The sequence below is a fragment of the Macrotis lagotis genome, chromosome 4 (assembly GCF_037893015.1).
Source record: "Macrotis lagotis isolate mMagLag1 chromosome 4, bilby.v1.9.chrom.fasta, whole genome shotgun sequence".
Lineage (NCBI taxonomy): Eukaryota > Metazoa > Chordata > Mammalia > Peramelemorphia > Peramelidae > Macrotis > Macrotis lagotis.
In genome coordinates this window covers 174,204,210-174,224,891 of record NC_133661.1, presented here as the reverse complement: position 1 = coordinate 174,224,891, position 20,682 = coordinate 174,204,210, and the positions used below count along the sequence as shown (strand labels likewise).

Here is a 20,682-nt window from a genome sequence, read left to right as displayed (position 1 = left end):
CTCAATGTTTTTAAGTGGATTTTTATCCCAAACAATCTCTTCACTAGCCAGAAAAGCCCCACTTTGATTGAACTATATCCTGTTAATAGCATATTAGCTCCAGGTGTTTGAACTTTAATTCAAAAGAAGCATCCAAAAGGTATGCCAATTATGCTTAATAACCTTTCTTTTTACAGAGTGCATTTAAGTATGCTTAAGACTAGATGACCCCTGAGATTTCTCCAATTTTGACATTCTGTGATTCAACAAAAAACAAAAGATCTAAACACTTTTGTAGGGTCCCACAGATTTAAAGGGAGAGAACAGGATAGAATTTAAGGTTATCTGGCATCACATCTAGCACTTTTTCCCTCATTCTACCATAAAGTAGGTAGAATGGAACATAAAAAGTCAGGATTGCCTTTGGAGGAAGGAAAGAGATAGATAAGAGGTAGAAATTTGGATTGTTTTAATTAGTGGGGGAGGGGAGAGTCTTCTGGTGATGAAACTACTTCCCCTAATGCTTATCCACAACTTTCAGTCTTAGAGAATAGTCTGGGGTTTTAAGAGATTAAATGACTTGCCCAGAGAACTACATGGCCCTTATGTACCAAAAAGGTGAAATTGAAGTCAGGCCTTCTTGACACCAGGGCTAATCCAATTTCCCTGCCCCACCCTTCAAATCTTGGCTTTACTTTATCAGATCCAAATTTGAAATTTTCTACTTTATGAACTAGTTTTTGTTCTGTTGAATATAACATACAGACCACGTAGCCAATAAAAGAGGAAAAATGTGCTTTTGGACTGATTTTTTCAAAAGGAGATTTAGGCTATCTGCATAACAAAAACAGAATTGGATGAAAGGTAGAAAGAAAATATTAGAGGAATCTATGCTTCTCTAGCTATTCTAGAGGTTCTCAAACTTTTTTGTAAAAACAAGCCTCTTCTTTTTGTTTCTCTAATATATTGGAATCACTGAAAGGAGAGATAGAAAAATTAAGATGTGATGTAAGTTAATTCTCTAAATCATTTGGGAAATAAAAAGGGAATGAGGCAAATGATGAACTCCTAGGGTTAGGAATGTTGAGTTCCCTGCAAGGTGTACTCAGGAAGGTGTCCTTATACCTTTGGATTAAAGGGCACTTTCCTTATGATAACCTTGTAAAATGCAGTGTCAGATTGTGATTCCTATTGAAAACACTAGAGTTCAGAAAGATCAAGCCCAACATCACAGATCTATTAATTGTCAAAGATGGGACATAAGCCATGTTGTTTGACTTCAAGGACAATCATCTGTTTTCTGTGGCATGCTGTCCACCAACCAAAGAGGAGGCATGCCAACAGCCTTTGACCACATATGGGACATAATACCAAGAAGGTAATGTCATGACTTGAATGTGAATTGGATTTGAGTGAGATGATGATGTGCTAAGTCACCAGCCTCACTTTCTCCTGGGCCTTAACTGACTTGCCAATCAGGGACAAGTGACTTGCCCAGAGTCATATAGTTGCTAAATGTCAAATGCCTGAGATCAGATTTGAACTCAGGTCCCCCTGATGCCAGAGCCCATCAATACTGCTAGTATGCATATACCCAAAAGAGATCAAATAAAAACAACACAATGAAGTAAAATATTTTAACGCCACTTCTTGTAGCACAGAAAAAAATTGAAATGAAGTGGGTGCCTATCAATTGGAAATTTATAAATAAATTACAGCATAGCAATATAATAGAAAGTTATAGTGCTAACATCGGTGGGGTAAATTCAGAAAAAAAAATGTAGATGGACTATATGAACTGATGCAGACTTTAATTTAGAAGAACCAGGAGAAAAGTTAACATTTTAAAGAGAATCAACAGTGAAAGACTTAGGGGGAAAAAAGTATTAAGTATGCCAAGTACTGCTTCACACAAATATTGACTCTCATAATCAAAGGAAGTAGGTGCTGTTATCCTCAGCAAATCCTGCAGTAAATAGAACTAAATGACTAGCCCATGATCACACAGCAAGTAAATGTCTGAGGCAGGATTTAAAATCAGGTCTTCATCATTCCAGGCTAGGTACTCTATCCACTGCTCCATCTAGCTGCCTCCAGTTTAAGAACAATGATGATGCAATAAGCAATCATTACTTGAAAAGACTGACCATGATTGTTGTTTCTCTTTCTTCAGTAAAGAGTCTACAGCCTAGAGCTGCCACTGGGATTTATATTTTCAGAAGTGACCAAGGTGAAATTGTTTTGTTGGACTAAACTCATTTGTTTAAAGATGGGGCTTTTAGGGGCTGCTACAGTGATACAGTGGGGAAGTACAGTGGAAAGAGTGCTGGTCCTGGAGTCAGGAGGACCTGAGTTCAAATGTGACCTCAGACACTTAATAGTTACCTAGCCGTGTGACTTGGGCAAGTCATTTAACCCCACTGCCTTACAAAAACCAAAATAAAAAATAAAGATAAGGCTTTTTTATTGGAAGAATGGGGTATTAGATGGAGGAGTAATACAGAGGGAAAAAAAGAGAAGGAGGAAAGAGGGAAAAGAAGAGTCAACGAAACATTCAAAAAAATACACAGATGAGAGCAGAGGGAAGTTCAGAAGGGGAAACAGACAAACAAGGCAGTGTTGAGCTATCAAGTTGAATCTAAAATACCCTGAATAGGTTAAACTGTAATTGTGAAATGTTTAACAACATGTAATGTAACACAGATGCTGTTAATTTGTGGCTTTCTAAGTCAATATCAGCCTACTTGTTAGTCTCAAGGTCAGAAGATGATGATAATACTGCAAATAATGGCTCTATTTCTAAGGGTTTAACACCATTGATAAGCAAATACTTAAAGTAAGTAAGGCATATAAGAAATTCATGGAGACTGGAGATTCATAATGTCATGTACAATCCTTTTACATTTTTTTTTTAGGTTTTTGCAAGGCAAATGGGGCTAAGTGGCTTGCCCAAGGCCACACACACGGCTAGGTAACTATTAAGTGTCTGAGACCAGATTTGAACCCAGGTCCTCCTGACTCCAGGGCTGGTGCTTTATCCACTGCACCACCTAGCCGCCCTAATCCTTTTACTTTTTTCCTCATATTAAGGAAACATTCATGTTTGTTGGTGTTTATCCATTTCATAATAATAAAAAAATTAAAGATATGTTGCATGTAGGTAAAATCAGGGGCTTGGCAACTGATTGGATATGAAAGGGGTGTGTGTGTGTGTGTGTGTGTGTGTGTGTGTGTGTGTGTGTGTGTGTGTGTAAGAGAAAAATGAGAAGAGACAGAGAAAGATAGAGAGGGAGAGACAGAGAAAGGGAGAAAGGAATTTCAGATCACTTTAATATTGCCAACTATGACGTCTTGAAAGATGGAGTGGTGCTGCTATCCAAAATTCCAATTTAATGAAAGTGAAAGAAAGGCCCGGAATGATTATGAGAGGGAAGGATGGGAGTAAAGGAAGAGGGAAAGGGAGAGGGAGGGGGAAAGGGGGAGGCTGCTTTGGGTGAATAGGATCTCAGAGAGTTGCTGGTCCAGGTGTCTTATAATTGACTATGGATGCTTTGTTCACCCTTATTGCAAACAAGGCACCAGATAGACCATCAATACATGGTTTCTAACAGTCTTTACCCTCCAGTAGTAGTAATGGTGCAACAAATTTTATCAACTTTCTCCAAACCTAGAGCAGGATAGGAAGGAGAGCTCACTGGGAGAAACAACTCCACCTGACTGCATGACAGCAGAGCTCTCTCCTCATATAAGCAGAATTTGAACATCTTTCTTTTTTACCTTTCCTTTCGATTATTTTTCTCTCATCTCTGATTCCTCTTCTTTTTTCTCAAATCTTTTCTGATCACTTTTTTCATTTGGGAGGAGTGGTCTCAACATGCTTTTACTGGCACTGGATTTTCCCCATGGATAATTTCCTCTCCCAATACAAATAGGCACTTGCTCTCAGAATAATATACAGTGGAGAGGGGCATGGAGAAGTTAGACCATTTGTCAACATTTCATAATTAAAATGTATTGTAGGCAATACTTGACCTCAGGACTTCCTGACTTGAGTTTTTTCATCCCTGCTCTTGCCTTTCTCTTCTCTCCATTTTTTCTACTTCTCTTTTCCTTTGTGATTTTGTCTTTTCTTCTTCTTTTCTTTATAGATTTAGAGCTAAAAGAAACCTTTCAAATGAGGAGATTGAGGCACAGAAAGATGACTGTAAGTTTCTAAGGTGAAATTTGAACCCAGGTCTTTCTAACTCCAAATCTAGAGCCCTATTCACAACAATACACTCTTCCTCTTTCATTTCATCTCCTTTTTTTCCCTCTTTCCCTTTCTCCTTATTAATCTATATACCCTTTCCCTCCTTTTCCTTTTTTTTAATGTTTATTTGAGGCAATAGGATTAATTGACTTGCCCAAGGTCACACAGCTAGGCATTTATTAAGTGTCTGAGGTCAGGTTTGAACTCAGGTCCTCCTGACTCCAGGGCTAGTGCTCTATCCACTGCACCACCTAGCTGCCCCTCATTTCTTATTGTAAGGCATGTCAAGCCCTAACTCCCTCTTGACCTCCAGTCTCTAATCTCCATCTACCTATTAGACATTCAAACTGAATATCTCAAACTTAAACTCAGAACATTTGAAACTGAACTCAATCTTTCTCCCAAAACCCTTCCCTCTTCCTAAATTCCCTATTACATGAAAGGTATTACCATCTTCTCAATCACCCAGGCTTCTAAGTTATTATCCTTGACTTTTATTTACCTCCCCATATCCAAACAATTTTCAACTCTTGTCATTTCTACCTTCAAAATATCTCTCATTGGCCCCCTCCTTCGCCATGATACTGCCACCACCCTGGTCAAGTCCTTCATCACTTGGACTTTTGCAGTAGGCTACTAGTTGAACCCAGCTGTCAAATTGATCTTTCTAAAGTGAAAGTTTGATCATGTAATTTCTCTATTGAGTCAATTCCAATCAATCAATAAACATTTATTTAAAACCCAGTGGCTCCCAATCCTCTGACTGACTTTAAGGGTTTATATAACCTGGCCTCTTTCTACCTTTTCATACTCTTTGTACCACCACTACCAATCTTCAATCCAATGACTGGAGTCTTTACTGTTCCTGGAACATGATAATCCATTTCCCAACTCTAAGTATTTTCACTTGTTGAGCCCTCTGCCTAGAATTGTCTCCCTCATCATCTCTTCCTCCTGACTTCCCTTGCTTTCTTTAAATCTGTGCTAAAATCACACTCTCTTCAAAAGATCTTTCCTCATCCCTCCCTTAATCCTAGTACCTAGCTCCTCTTCGGGTGATCTCCAATTTATCTTGCATTTATTTTGTTTGTATATGGCTATTTGCACACTATCTCTCCCATTGGATTGTAAATTCCTTGAGAGCAGACTGAAGTTGCTACCATTACTTGTAACCTCAGTGCTTAACACACAGAAGGTATTCAATTAATGCTCATTTTCTGAGTCACTTTATATGCTTCTACTTGTCTTGTAGTAGATAGAGATAGGTGAGGAAGGACAACACAATTTTAATTCCCTTCCACATTTCAATCTCTTTTATCTCATTCATGGACTCAAGACTTTTGTTCTCTAGCCCCTTCCTCTGATCAAAAGACTAAAGGATCTGCATTTGACAAACTATTCCACTCAGGTGTATTAACTCACAAAAATTCAATTCAACAAGTGCTTAATAGAACTGAGGCAACCAAATAGTGTGTAGACTGTCAGACAGGGAAAGAGGAAAATTTGGATTCAAGATCTTACATGCACTAATTGTGTGACCAGGCAAATCACTTACTTCTAAATGTGCTCATGCAACTCTCTGAAAATTAAAAGAAAAGGGGGGGATATATGAGTTAGATTATTCGTTTGAACTAGCGAAGGAAATTTCTTCACTGAGAGTTCCAAAAAATGATAAAAATCATAGATATGCACACAAATAAAACTATTATATGCTAAATGCTAAGATATGACATATATTCTATTTCCATGAAGTTGATTATCTAATAGAATGGGAGTCAGGTAGAGAAGTAAAGAACACATCCAAAAAATAATAAAGCTACAAAGGAGAAAATGAGCAGTGTAAAGCAAGGTGTTTTGAGAAATCTGAAAAATTATTTCCGGTCTACTTCTATCTTTCAGAGCCCTCTAACAAACTAAGGTTAAAATGGTTCTCTTTCCAAGTTCTCTGAACTTGGTTTTTCAAGGCAGACAAAGAGTAGTGTCATAAAATGGGGCGGGGGAGAGTCTGGAAAATGGATTTACAAAGACATTTTCCCTGAAACCATTTTATTTTGTTTTATACACACCTGCAATTTTATTAGTCTAGAAAATTCTTGGTAAAGAACTTCCCTTTGTTCTACAAATTCTAGTCTGAAACAAGTGACTGGGACACTGGGAGATCAGATGAATTGCCCAGGGTCAGACAACCAACTTGTTTCAGAGGCAGAATTCAAACCCAGGGCTTCCTGAGTTTGAGATCAGCTCTTTTATCCACTATACCACACTACCTTTCTCCAGCACCTTTTTCATAAAGAAGTCTAAGAACTAATCTTACTTTTTCTGTTCTAGAAAAACAAAAACATGGCAATAGAAATGCTACCTTTACTGTAATCACTATTTTCCATTCACTTCTGAATGTTCATTTAGGTCTCTTCCCAGATAATGTAAACTTCATCTTTCTATATGAAATGAGACAGGGCAGGGGTGGGGGCATTGATAGCCATTGATGTTCACACCCTGGCTCATGTGTGAATCCTTTGATTTTTCACAAAGATTCATTCCTGATGAAACCTAATACACAAAAGCATGGTAAATATAATTGCTGGTTAGAAGACCCAGCTAGAAGCCACTTATTGCTTGTAGAAATAAACTAAAGCAATTACCTGAGCAAATGGGATTTGCCCTGGACACAGGTGTTGCTGCTGAAAGATGAGATGCCTTGTTTTCCCCAAGTCCCCTTCTGATATGCAATTACCCACCTTGTTTATTTTTCTTCCAGTCTAATCATTAAGTGAATACCTATGACAGCTCAGTATCTTTCAATAAAACATCATTTTTTTTCCCTGCTTGGATTATTCTTAGCAGTCAAAAATACTACTACCTTCAGCACTAAAAAGAACAACTTATTTCCACACTGATGCAAACTGATATTTGCCTTTACAGCATAATTTAACAGTTGAAATAAACTATAGAAACCAACAGGCATTAAAACCAACTGGGCAGGAGTGAAATGTAGCCACCAAATGTAATCAGCATAATAATAATAATAATAATAATAATAAATAATAATAATGGCAAGATGCAATCTATTTCAAGTTCACAAACATTTTCTATACATTGTCACTGGAGCCTCAAGATAATCCTACAGGTAGGTACTATAGATATTATTTCCATTTTATAGATGATAAAACCGAGTCTTAAAGAGCTGAATCATCTTGAAGGGTATAACATAGCCACTAAATGTCAGTGATCATATCTGAACACAGATACTTTCTGACAGTGGTTGAGAACTTTATCCACTACACCATGGAAACAAAATACCCACACAATCCCTACCAAAAAAGGGGGGGAAGGAAAGGAAAGGAAAAACAAGTCATTTGGAGTAAGAAGAAAGTATGCTGAGGGTTTTCTGCATTGCTAAGTCACACAAGAAAAAGGGAGTGGGGGAAATGCCAGCAAAACACAAAACTGAAACTGAGAAATCTGAAACAGGAGCAAAGCCTGCTCCCAAACTAGAGAGCCGAAAAGTAATTTACCTTTGAGTCTCTAGGTAGTGACTTCCCACCCCCATCCAAAGCCAAAGTCAAAGCCAACCCCACCCTACCCCACCCACTCACTCACCAGAAAGCAAGCTTTCCTGGCAGTGCTGAGGGACTCTTTCAGTAATCATGCCGTCTGTCACCTCACCATGTGTCGTGAGAAAACCACGATTAGTCCCTAAACTCTGACAATTAGTTAGGAAAACAAACTCTCTTGGGGCAATTTCTGGGGACTGGAAATCGGACAAATGGCCACTTACCAGTATAGGAAGTTGCTAAATAAACAATCATCCTTCAGACCGGAAAAGAGAAAGCAGTTGCAGGGGAGACCTCACAGCCAAGATGAGAGATGGGTCAAACAGTCCATGAAATCTGCTCAAAGGCTAAAGGTGCCTCTCTTTCTTGAGGCCACTGTTTCTACTGCTGCTGCATTGAAGACCTGGTTTATCTTGTAGGAACAAAAGGAAATTCCCAAGAGCCTGCAACTCTCAGTGATGGCTTCCTCTGTGCAAGAAGAGACCTCAGAGAGAGAGATGAAAGTGTGTCTACTTACTTAGGAGGGACACACTCCCACATTTTCCTGATCCAAACTTTCATCAATACTAAAGTGAAAGTGGCAAATGCATATCTTGGGTATTTCTACCTGTTTCTATAGTGATAGATGGGCTTACCCAGGCACTTTAAAGAAAAACAAAACAGAGTACAGCCTTCAGATGAATGAAAGCAAAGCATTCTTAAGTAATATTTAATTCAGCACACTGACACTTCTCCAGCTTCCCCACCTTCAAATCACAGGAAATGTATATTAACCCTGACAAAGCCAAAAGGTCAATTCAAATTGATAGGATCTGTTATTAGTGGGGGATTTTGACCCTCTCACCTTGGTAGCATCTGTTCTCCTTGGTGAAAACAACCAACCATTTTATTATCAAAGAAGGAATTTGATTGTGGTATAAATAAACAGTTCCCATTTGAGCATCTAATAGGATTTAGTTTATATAACTTTGATGTGGTGGGGTGGCAGGGAGGAAGAAAGGGTTTTGGTTTGGGTTTTTTTTTAGCAGAAAATTATTAACCCTAGAGAATTAATTCCAAAGCTATTTGGGTATTTTTCTAGTACCTTGCAGACTTGATGGTTTAAAAACTGAAACTAAATGAACTGATGATTTGATACATGTCATCTTTTGTATCTCTAGAGTATGACTTGGTAGTAAGGCCTACATCAAGAAGGATATAAAGGTGGGAGGAGTCTCAGACCACTGAAATTTGTGCAGTAGAGAGACATTCATAGAATCTTAGAGGTAGAAAGAATATCTAAAATGTCACCTAGACAAGACGTCCACTTTATAGATTGCAGAAGAAAAAGTTCTTTCTGGAATGGTAGGTTGAACAAACAATACTTCACAGAAAACCTGAAGAACAGTTAAGTGCTAGGGTTATTAGTTAAGAATAGCAAGAAGTTTTAAAAGCTTAAAAATACTAGTTTTGCAAAAGTAGACACTACTTCATGTGCAGTAAATTAAATAGAATATATGGGAAAATAGGACAAATATCTAGGAATATAGTACCACCCCTCAACAAGACCATGGTCATATACATATAGCCCACAGTAAGAGAGGGAGCACATGTTGCCTAAGGAACTTATGTTCCCAGGGCTTCATGCCAGCTGAATTACTTCTCTGCCTCCAAAGCTACTTTTTTTCCCCTCCTTCAGAGAACTGCTGATATCAGTTGCTGGCCTGTAGACATCATCTGCTGGGCTGCTTTCTCCATCTAAGCTTCTAGGGACAAGCTGGTCCGACAATGAGCTACTACTGCCATCTTCTGGTTCTTTATCAAATTGCAGTAGCTATTGATCCTTTTTGTGAATGCAGCCCATAGTTCAAGGCTAGTTTGGCTCTTTTGTGAGTAATACTGGCAGCCTCATCCAGCCAGCAGAGGAGGTGTCTCTCAGTTCAGATTCCTCTTTTGAATTGTTTTGCTTTCACCTGAGCAGTGAGTTTCTCCACTCAGCTGATATGTGGATCAGAGTAACAATCTCTTTTACTTATCAATATGCTCCTCTCCTTAAGCCAACAATGGAAAAATACAGATTACTCTGTAGCTTCAGTTAGAAAAACTAGATTAGGTAGAAAAGATCTGTCAACTTTTGTCTTGAATTACTTCAGCTTAATTACTGTTCTCCCTATATTTGTTCCCCACATTATTATTAGTCCATTGTAAACCATTTCTCTTCCAGTCATCAAAAAAAAAAAAAGGCAAGCAAGGCAGCTTTTGTTCTCCTACTTGTCTTAATATCAGTTATTTCATATTTGGTTGACTAATTTTCCATTAACAATGTTTTTCCTAAATCGCAGACACTAAAAACATTCTCCTATTTGGACAATTATTTCATTTCCTTTATGGAATATATTTACTATTTTGAAGATTGACTTTAATGGTGAAAGCTTCCATAGCATCAGTCATCCTTTTGTTTATGCCTTTATGGGTAAGAACTACCTAAGTTGGATTTTAATTATTATTCATATAATTTTTTAAGATAGCAAAAGAGATAGAGACAGAATAATAGAAAGATGATATGGAGAGAGTGAATGAGAAAGAAGAGGAAGGAGAAAGACAAAGCTTGTAACCACATGTGATTTCCAATCATATAGAAATATATGTATGTTCCACCAAGTAGGAACATTTATGATCCTATATACATTAAGTTTATAATAGAAATTTCATATAATGAAGAATTAGAAGGAATCACAACTGGCCAAGTATTCTCTCAATAGCATTATTGATAAGTTTTGCTTTGAAGATTTCCAGGAAGGGTCATTCCTTTCCCTATTGATCCATAGCTAACTTCCATGACTTTAATTTTTAATTTAATTTTCTTCACTTTAAATGATCCCTCTGCAACTTTCATCCATTGTTCCTAGCTCTGACCAATGAGTATAAATCAAATAGGGCTAATTTCTTTCCCAGGTGATATAATTTCAAATACTTAAAGACATTCATCATATCTTTAGAAGCATCTAGAAGGTAGAATACTGGCTCTGAAGTCAGCAAGACCCAAGTTTATAAGTTGTGTGACCCTGGGCCCAAGTGCAATTAATAATAATAATATCTCCTTATGATAATATTCCTATAGTTTTTGCAAATACTCATATGCCACTTAAGTACTAGTTATGATGATGATGATGATAATGATATCCAACCTTAGTCTTATCTCCTTCAAACTAAATTCCAAAATTTCTTCAAAAAATTCTGGTAAACCATAGTTTCCAGTCCTCTTAACTATCCCTGATATTCTCTTATGAATATACTAGTTAGTATGCTTCCTAAAAAGTAGTGACTAGAATTGAACTCCAGGGACCAGGGCAGAGTACAGCAAAGCTGCTTTTTCCTTTGTCTGAATACTGTGCTTCTCTCAATGCAGTCAAGGATATATATATATGTATATATATACATATATATATATATATATCCTATAGAACATATAGAACAGTCAAGTGTATATATATATATATATATATATATATATATCATATAGAACATATAGAAAGTTATATTTATTCCTGTTGAATCTCTTCTCATCCAATTTTGTCCATCATCCTAAGTTGACAAGATATTTTTGGCTTCAAATTCTGTTATCTAGCACATTACCCTCATAGCTTTGGGTCATCAGCAAAAGTGACAAGTATACCTTTTGTGCTTTTTCCAAGTCACTGATAAAAATTTAGAGCATCACTGGGCCAAGGTCAGATCTCTGGAACACTACTAGAGACTTACCTCTTAGCTGATATCAACCTATTGAATTTCTCACTTCATTGCATTCCTTCAGACTGGACTTTGTCTTGCCTCCTAGAAATTCATCATCAGGAACTTAATCTTTTTTGTTTGTTTGTTTTTAAGTTTTTTGCAAGGCAATGGGGTTAAGTGGCTTGCCCAAGGCCACACAGCTAGGTAATTATTAAGTGTCTGAGACCGGACTTGAACTCAGGTACTCCTGACTCCAGGGCTAGTGCTCTATTTACTAGGACACCTAGCCACCCCCAGGAACTTAATCTTTTTTTAACAAGTTTAAATAATACTTTTTATTCACTAAATAGGCAAAGATGACAAGATAGAATCCAGTGTTGGCATTTAAACTTAATCTTAAGGAAACTCAGCATTTTTCCAGATTGCATCAATCTTGGTCTTCACTCTTCAAGTATACTATGTATCCTCTCTCCTTCTGAGGTATCCCTATTCTAGGCATCTGCATAGCTAGCTTTAGTCAGGAATTCTATATTGCTCCCAAGCTACTACAAGTAGAAAGATACAGAAGTGCTACACTCTAATTATCTAATGGAATCTAATTATCAATCTATCCTATTGATTTCTAAGAATCTCATCAAATTTTCCTAGTCATTTGACTAGTTTTTGAAATTGAAATTCTACTTATTCAGAATAAACTCTAGGAATAAATGAGACATTTTTAAAAGGATGCATATATCAATATATTTAAAATATGAAGATATGCTTTTATCATATAATAGAAAGCTCTCTGAACTTGGGAGTCAGGAGATCTGATTTCTTTTTTTTTTTTAGGTTTTTTTTTTGCAAGGCAAATGGGGGTTAAGTGGCTTGCCCAAGGCCACACAGCTAGGTAATTATTAAGTGTCTGAGACTGGATTTGAACCCAGGTACTCCTGACTCCAAGGCCGGTGCTTTATCCACTACACCACCTAGCCACCCCAGAAGAGCTGATTTCAAAACAGCATGTACAATAGGAAGCATGATGGAATTGTTCTCACAGGATCTGAGTTCAAATCCTGTCTGTTACTACTTGTGTGACCTTCAGCAAATTGCTTTTTCTTTCTAGACTTTAGTTTACTATTTGTAAAATGAAGGGATTAGACTTCTATAACTTATTCTGTCCTTTTCAATTCTAGATCTATGATAATATGAGGTCACATAAGTTTTAAGTGAAAAACTGGAATTTGTGGGGTTTCAGGACTTCTATTCACTGTACTATGTTGTTTTTAATACTACCAATTTTATCATTAAATAACTTTATCCAATTTGGGGAGCTTAGGTTCCACATAACTAGACTTTTAGACATTATATGAATAGACCAAGAATTGGTCAACCACGTCCCAAGGAACAAATTCCAACTGCCCCCCCAGTAGTCATTGGGTTAGATCTGACCCTCAGCAATAGTTTATTGACCCTGGAATTAGACCATATTGTCCTTGCTCAAAAAATTTCAGTGAATCTCTATTGCCTTCATATAACAAAATTTAATCTCCTTATGCTAGTAATGAAGGCCTTTCATGATCTACTTTTCCAGTATTATTTCATACTACTACTTTTCACTCACACTATATTCCAAACAAACTGGCCTAGTAGTTGTTTTCTTAAATTTTTCCATATCCCAATTTCCCCATGTGAGCAGACTACCCTCTGTGTCTGGAAAGAACTATTTCCTTATCTTCTTCACCTACTGAAATCTTTCAAGAACCAAAGTCAGGTTCCACTTCCTCCACGAAACCTTCCTCTATTTCCTAGCCCCCATCCCTAGTTGAAAGTGGTCTCTCTTTCCTCATATTTTTCTAGAATACTTTGTCTTAATCTATCCTATGATCTTATTATATTATATTATACCTTGTGTTATATTTATGAACTTGTTTTACCTTTTAAAATGAAACTTCCTTGAGGGTAGAAAGTATAATTTCATCTTTATATTCCCAGCCTTGCATTACCATGTGTTAACAAATTCCTTATATTGCACAGTAGAAAGAATATCAGATTTAAAGTCAGAAGACCTAGTTTGAAGTCCCAAATCTACTATTTATTAGATCTATGACCTTAAGCAATTCACTTAATTTTTTAAATCTTCATCTATTAAATGGGGAATAATGGAAAATTTTCCCAACCAATGACATTTTGTCATAGATCAAGAACTAGAAGGGACCTCAAAGGTTTCATTTTACAGTTGAAACTGAAACCCAGAAAAGTCAAGTAATTTGCCCAAGAAAACGACTATGATGCTAACTGGTAACTGATTTGTCATAAATGTCTCATAATTATAAAAATTTAGACTGGAGTAATTAAATAGTTCTTATTAAATTAATTAACTTTTCTGCAGAAAATGGTCATTTCCCCTAGGGGTAAAGATACCAAATGTTGACAAAAATTCAGTCTTATATACAGTTTGAAAGGCTTTCTCCTCCCCTCAGGGTCAGCCCTTGCTCTGAATCATCAATCTGATCAATATCTCACCCCATACCACTCTCTAACATGTTTTTCCTGCCCTGGTCATTATACTGATGAGCACAAGGGGAGTATATGATAATATATATGAACTGTATTAAGCAAGTACACTTGCAGAGGTCAAGGACCCTAGATCAACTCAGGACTAGATGGAGCAGACCTGGGCCAATCTCAAGTCTGATGAGGTTGGGAGACCTCTCAAGTTCTGTGACTGGTTGGGATCAATTCCTTTGTCTCCCCTTTTGTCTTATTTTCACATTCCTGCAGGAAAGCACAATAGGCATAGGCATTTCCCAGTCTTTGAAATGCATATATATATATATATATATATATATATACACATATATATATATACATATTTTAAACTTACAATCTTTGTGATATTTAATAACTTTAAGGAATATAAAACCTCACTCAGTGAACTATTTGCATTAAGTGCTTAATAATTCTCTGTGGTATTTAATAATCCTATAAAGAGGAAAGATAAAACCTCAAGGTTGAACTAAGCCAGTGCTCAGGCATCATTGAAAGATGTTACCAGTTAGTCCCAAATTTAGTACTGTATTTGGTGTTAGCATCAACCAGTTGGGCTTTTGACTTCCATAGAATGTAAGAGGAGACTGTTAGTTTAAAAAATATACAAATAGTTCTCTGATTATCAAGTTGAGCTTATTAGAAGCAATCTCATTTACAACAAGAAGCCCAAAATTATTCTACCTTATTATTTTCTAAACACAAAGTAAAAGAAGAGTTATGGGGGCTAAGAGGCTAATGGGATTATGGTAGACATGAGATTATTTTAAAATTTTTACCAAATTTCTTCAAGTTCAAAGACTCTGTGCCATTAGTTATATTTCTCCATATTCCTTAAGAAGGGAGTAGTAAGAGTATTCAGCTCCTGATTCCCCTGGCTCCAAATCTAATCAATTACTTTTTCCTCCCTTCCACACACTGAACTTGGATTAATTATTTTTCTATTACCCTGTTTCTCAGGGAGGATAAAGTATACTTTCTTAGGAGTGGAAAATAGATTTTTAGTTATTTTTTTCAATAGTATCATGAATTTGTGACCCTAGTTCTTAGGGAATTCTTTAAGATTATAAATTGTAGAGAAGGTGCTTGCCTTCATTGATAGCGGGTTTTCTTACCTGGCAATCTCCTGTAATAGTAAAATCACAAATCATTTTTTAAGAGTTTAGTAGTACACATTTAATTCACAAAATACATTTAAAGAAGTTCATTGTTACTCTATTTCTAAAGTTTAATTAACCTGTGCATTTGACTTATTCTACCAGGAATGGCTTGCCTTTTCAGTGACCAGGGATTATAGCAGCCTTCATTATTTTTTTCTAAGAAAGATTTTATTTATTTTGAGTTTTACAATTTTTCCCCTATTCTTGCTTCCTCCCCCCCCACCCTAAAATCACAAATCTCATTCTAATCCTTATTTTTTTTTTTTTTTTAGTGTCCAAACTTATCTAGGTCTGGTATCTCTATCTATAAATGAAACTAGAGGTTAAAGGATTCCTGGAGGAAAAAAAAAAGAATTAGTACCTCTTCCTGTTCCCTTTCTAGTATTTCCCTGTAATCTATGATTCTTATTCACTAATTAACCTCAATCACCCCACCCTTCCCTTTCCACAAATAAATGAATGAAAAAAAAGTATTAAGCAGCAATGATGCTTTCTTTAATTTCACTTCTAGTAATAAAGTCATATCTGTTTAACTATTTCACAGTACCAAGGACTTTGGTGATGGAAACTTCATTTTCTAGGTCTTGATATCTGTAACTGCCAAAGAGAAGGGGATCTGACAGCCCCTTGCTGATTTGTTATGTCTGTCTCCAAATCTCAGTGACTTCAGTCCATCTCAGCCCATGCCAGAGCTCCCCAGAATTCCATGGGATGATTCCAGATCTCTTTAAAAACTAATTTTAAGCTTTAGTGATCCATGTTTTGACTTGCAGAAATTCAAATAAAATTTCAACATCCATTTTAGACAAAGTTTTTTATTTTATTTTTTCTTTTTCCAATTATATGTCAATAATTATTTTTAAGCTAGCATGTAATAATGGATAAAGAGCTGAATTTGAAACCAATAAGGCTTAGGTTTAACACTCACCTCTGACAACGCTCACCTGGAGGTGACAACCCCCAGGCTCTAGTCAACTCTCTGAGTTACAGAGAAGTTGACAATTTGAATTAGTAGAGAGAATTTCTTCACCTGTGAGTTCCCCTAAATAAGGGGTCCAAAACCTATCAATTAAGCATAAGCCCTGGGGTTAAAAAAAGATGAAAAAAATAGAGCATTTCTTTTCTTCACAGAACTTATAGTCTAAAAGGGGAGATATCTCTAATAGGGGAGTTGCTGTAACTGCTCCTTCCAACTTTATCTTACCTAAAGCTGAATTTTCTTTTTGTTCTGCTTGGAATGGGATTTGAAGGAGGGGAGAAATGGAAGGTGAAAGAATAACTACATTAGAAAGATCCAATTGGGGGGAGGGAAGTAAGATTGGGGGAAAAATTGTAAAACTCAAAATAAACAAAATATTTAATAAAAAAAAGATCCAATTAGTCATGTTCAATGGAGTACACCTATACTTACAAACCTCACAGATTTGTATTGTGAAAAATCAAATGAAATAATTGATATAAAAGTGATGTTTTGTGTAATTCTGTGTAATTTTAAATAAAATATTAGCAAATAGGATAAAATAGCATCCCAAAGTGTAGTCACTCACATCCCGATCAAATAAGCAAAACAAGAACTATCTATACAATGAAAACATCGTTATAGAGAAAAATAACTTTGAGAGACTTTATAACTCAGAACAGCGCAATGATAAATCACAAGTCAAAAAAATGAAGACAAAATATGCCACTCACATCCCAAGAGAGGTGATGTACTTAAAATGATGCAAGAGACTATATTTTGAAGGAATTTTTTTCCTCTAATTTATTCAATTTGGTGAAGGAAGAAGGAAGAATGTAGCAGTGATAGGGATAGATTAACTTTAAAAATTACTTGTCTCCCGAATTCACGGGTGGGAACCCGCCGGCTGCCCTCTGGTCCTTTACCCACTACCCAGCCCCATGCCCTTGCCTCTCTCCCCTCGCCCCATCCACCTTCCGAACTACCGACCACACGCAGACATATCCACGACTCCTGAGTACGCATCCTTCTTCGCCGTCATGGGAGCCTCGTCCGTCATGGTCTTCAGCACTCTTGGGGCAGCTTATGGCACAGCAAAAAGTGGCACTGGTATTGCAGTCATGTCAGTCATGCGACCTGAGCTGATCATGAAGTCAGTCATTCCTGTCGTCATGGCTGGTATCATTGCTATCTATGGTCTGGTGGTGGCCGTTCTCATCGCCAACTCTCTGACAGAGCATATCACCCTGTTCAAGAGCTTCCTTCAGCTGGGAGCAGGCCTCAGTGTGGGTCTGAGCGGGCTGGCAGCTGGCTTTGCCATTGGCATTGTTGGAGATGCTGGTGTTCGGGGGACGGCACAGCAGCCCCGACTATTCGTGGGGATGACCCTGATTCTGATCTTCGCTGAGGTGCTTGTACTGTATGGCCTGATTGTGGCCCTCCTTCTCTCTACAAAGTAGACCCTGTTTTCTCCTTTTTTCCAGTGCCCCACCCAACCCCAATTCACCCCTAAGCCACAGAGTGTGATGTAAAGACCTGTCTTGAACCACTCCAATCCTTCTCAATTTGCCTGACATTTGGTGCAGTCGTCCAGTCGGTAGTTGGTCTCGTAAATGCCCAATGTCTTAGTGACTCTTCTGTCTATGTTGCACCGCACAGCATTGTATATCCCTGAACCAGACCGGCTGGGGCCGAGGCCTCCTGGGGTCCACCAGACAGCTGTGCAATCTCCCTACCCATTTGCTGTTAGTACTCTGTGTACAAAGATAAATTAGAATTGTCATTTTTCTCTTCACTGGATGTTTATTTATAAAGATTTGACATGTTCATAACGTTTATGGAGCAAGAATTTTCAATTTCCCATATATTAATATATATATTAATCTTATATTATATATAAATATATTTATATTTTATATATTAATATTTATATATTAATCTTATATATTTATATATTAATCTTAAATAGAGGTAGATTATTACACTGTGGGGTTAAATGTCAAGTGCTGAAAATTCCTTGGATGTGATCATTTGAAATTCAAGATTGCTGTAGTGTCCTGCTATGAGTAAGAATTGTATGATTCGGGAAAGTGTTGAAGACATGTTTCCAATGGTGCTGTGTAGCACAGGCCAGGGCTCACAGTGATGTTTCCAAATAAAATTCTGACTTGAAAAAAAAAATTACTTGTTAGGGGGGGCAGCTAGGTGGCAGTGGATAGAGCACCGGCCTGGAGTCAGGAGTACCCGAGTTCAAATGCGGCCTCAAACACTTAACAATTACCTAGCTCTGTGGCCCTGGACAATCCACTTAACCCCATCTGCCTTGCAAAAACCTAAAAAAAATTACTTGCTACTTTAAAATTAAATAAATTAAGAAAAATTAATCTAATCATATATATATATATATATATATATATATATAAAGTTGAATGAGCAATAACTCTCAGATGTATTTTAAAGGTTTGGGTAACTTGAACATAAGTTGAAATAGTATTTAAACTGTTACTTTTTAACAATTTGACAGAATTACTGCCCAGTCCCACCATGTATTTCAGTCTATCAGGTTGACAAACTAATACATTCCCACCCTCTCACTGCACGGAGAAAAGTGATTTAGGATTTCACTTGTCATATGTCATCATAATGGAAATTTGTGGTTGCTATAAAGAAAACGGCTGTAAAATATTGGTCACCATAGCAAAACAACATAAATAGGAATGTTACATAGAGAAAAATTGGATTGAGGCCTGGAAAGGGTCTTAAAGGGTTTAGAGTCCTTCCCTCTCATTTTAAAAGTGAAGAAACTAAAGATCAGAGGACTTAAGTTTTCCAAGGTAAGAGAGCAAATTTTGACAAGGCAGAGACTCAAACCTACTCCTTCTTACACCAAGATAGTAGAGCAGGCCTCCCATGATAAAGTTAGTAAAGTAGGCTGTTTTCCCCTATTAAACTCACTTTAGTCAAGAATAAATAAACTCACTTTGGTCAAGAATAAAGGCACCATTTCAACTAGAAGAGTTGTAAGAGATCATCAACTCTAATCTTATTTTTACAGATGAGAAAACTTAAACCTAGAGATATAATGACTTGCCCAAGGCCACATAGATACCATGTGACAAAACTGGATTTGAACTTTACTGTCCCAGGACTTCACAATCCAATTCTGTTTCCATCATACCAAGGCTACCCAGCTAGGTAATTATTAAATGTCTGAGGCTGGATTTGAACTCAGGTACTCCTGAGGGCCAGTGCTCTATCCACTGCGCCACTTTTAAAGGTTCTACAATGTAAACAATCTGTCTACCACATATCCTTCACTCAAAGTTCCAAAGGATTAAATAATAGGACCACAAGACAGTTTTTAATGTTCTGTAAATAACTTCAGTGATAGATAATTTAGTTCTTTTTGATCTCACTTTGAATATAAATCATTCACATGTCATAGACCTTCATCTTCCCTTATGATTTGAGGGTAGGTATGGCACTTATATGAACACAGTAAGACAGTGCAGCCCAACTTAGAAATCTCCTGATTGTCTTGATTACTGTGATTGATGCTAACCATGCCTACTCAGTCATGGAGTTTAAGTAAACAGGACCACCCTCATCCACTTTTACAGTAGGATTTATGGAGGCCATGTGTCTGGCACTCAGCAATATGTGAGTGAGATTACACAAACCAGTGATTATACAGACAGCATTGTAGTATAATGCATTCTCTAATTTTTCACAGACTCCAAAGACTTATTATCCTACTTGCTGGTTATCTGTTTAGGTTGCAAGGACATAACCAAGATAAAGGTATGTACCTTACAAGTGTACCCTTTGGCTCTATAAGTGAAATGCCAAACAAAGGACAAGTGAAAAATGAAAAATCCAATCTATCATCCAGATGGTTTTTCCCACATGATGACAATTATTCAGATCATATTGTTCAGGTCACATCTGCACATTAAACAGGGTTTTTTTTTTCCTCTTCACCTAGTTGTCATGCCCTATAACTAATTGGGTTTTTTGTTTTTTTGTTTTTTAATTTTCCTACAATAGGCACTCAGTAAATTTTGGTTGAATATGAATATGAAATAAGTACTCTCAGCTATAACCCCTGTTATTTAATACAGAATTGATTATGATGACTTTATTAAGTTTAAAAACAAAATAATGGCTTATTCTTTAATGTGGGCATTATCTAGCCCACCACTATGATTCTTTGGAGTGACAGGAACACAATGAATGTGGAATCCTACATATAGTATTTGACATTTTCAATATGTTGGTTAGTGTTGAACATTTTATCTTTCCTGTTATAGGGAATGGAAGAAATACACTAGAAATGTAAATAATGTAAAACAAAAATAAAATATCATAAATAAAAAATCATTTAAAAATGTAAATAAGTAAACTAAACATTATATTGAGGTTAGTGAAAATGGAGATGATAGAAGGATAGGGGTGTGGTTTTAATAATGAGGTTCTCTTCTATTTATACCTCTACAGAGGGATATCTTAAGAAAAAAACCATGTAAAATCTGAATCTACATA

General features: G+C 36.7%; 1 protein-coding gene and 1 pseudogene across 8 annotated transcripts in view; one reads left to right on the top strand and one right to left on the bottom strand.

The window, feature by feature from the left end:
• Positions 1-20,682, bottom strand: part of ATP8B4 (ATPase phospholipid transporting 8B4 (putative)) — a 437,330-nt gene that overhangs the window by 361,343 nt on the left and 55,305 nt on the right. For 2 of the 8 annotated variants that reach the window (XM_074234703.1, XM_074234709.1), the window contains exon 1: positions 7,829-8,000. The exons of 5 other annotated variants lie outside the window; for them this stretch is intronic. The gene's annotated coding sequence lies outside the window, so the exon portion shown is untranslated. One more of the 8 variants, XM_074234706.1, reaches the window with a different exon arrangement.
• Positions 17,082-17,667, top strand: LOC141522767 (V-type proton ATPase 16 kDa proteolipid subunit c-like; annotated as a pseudogene).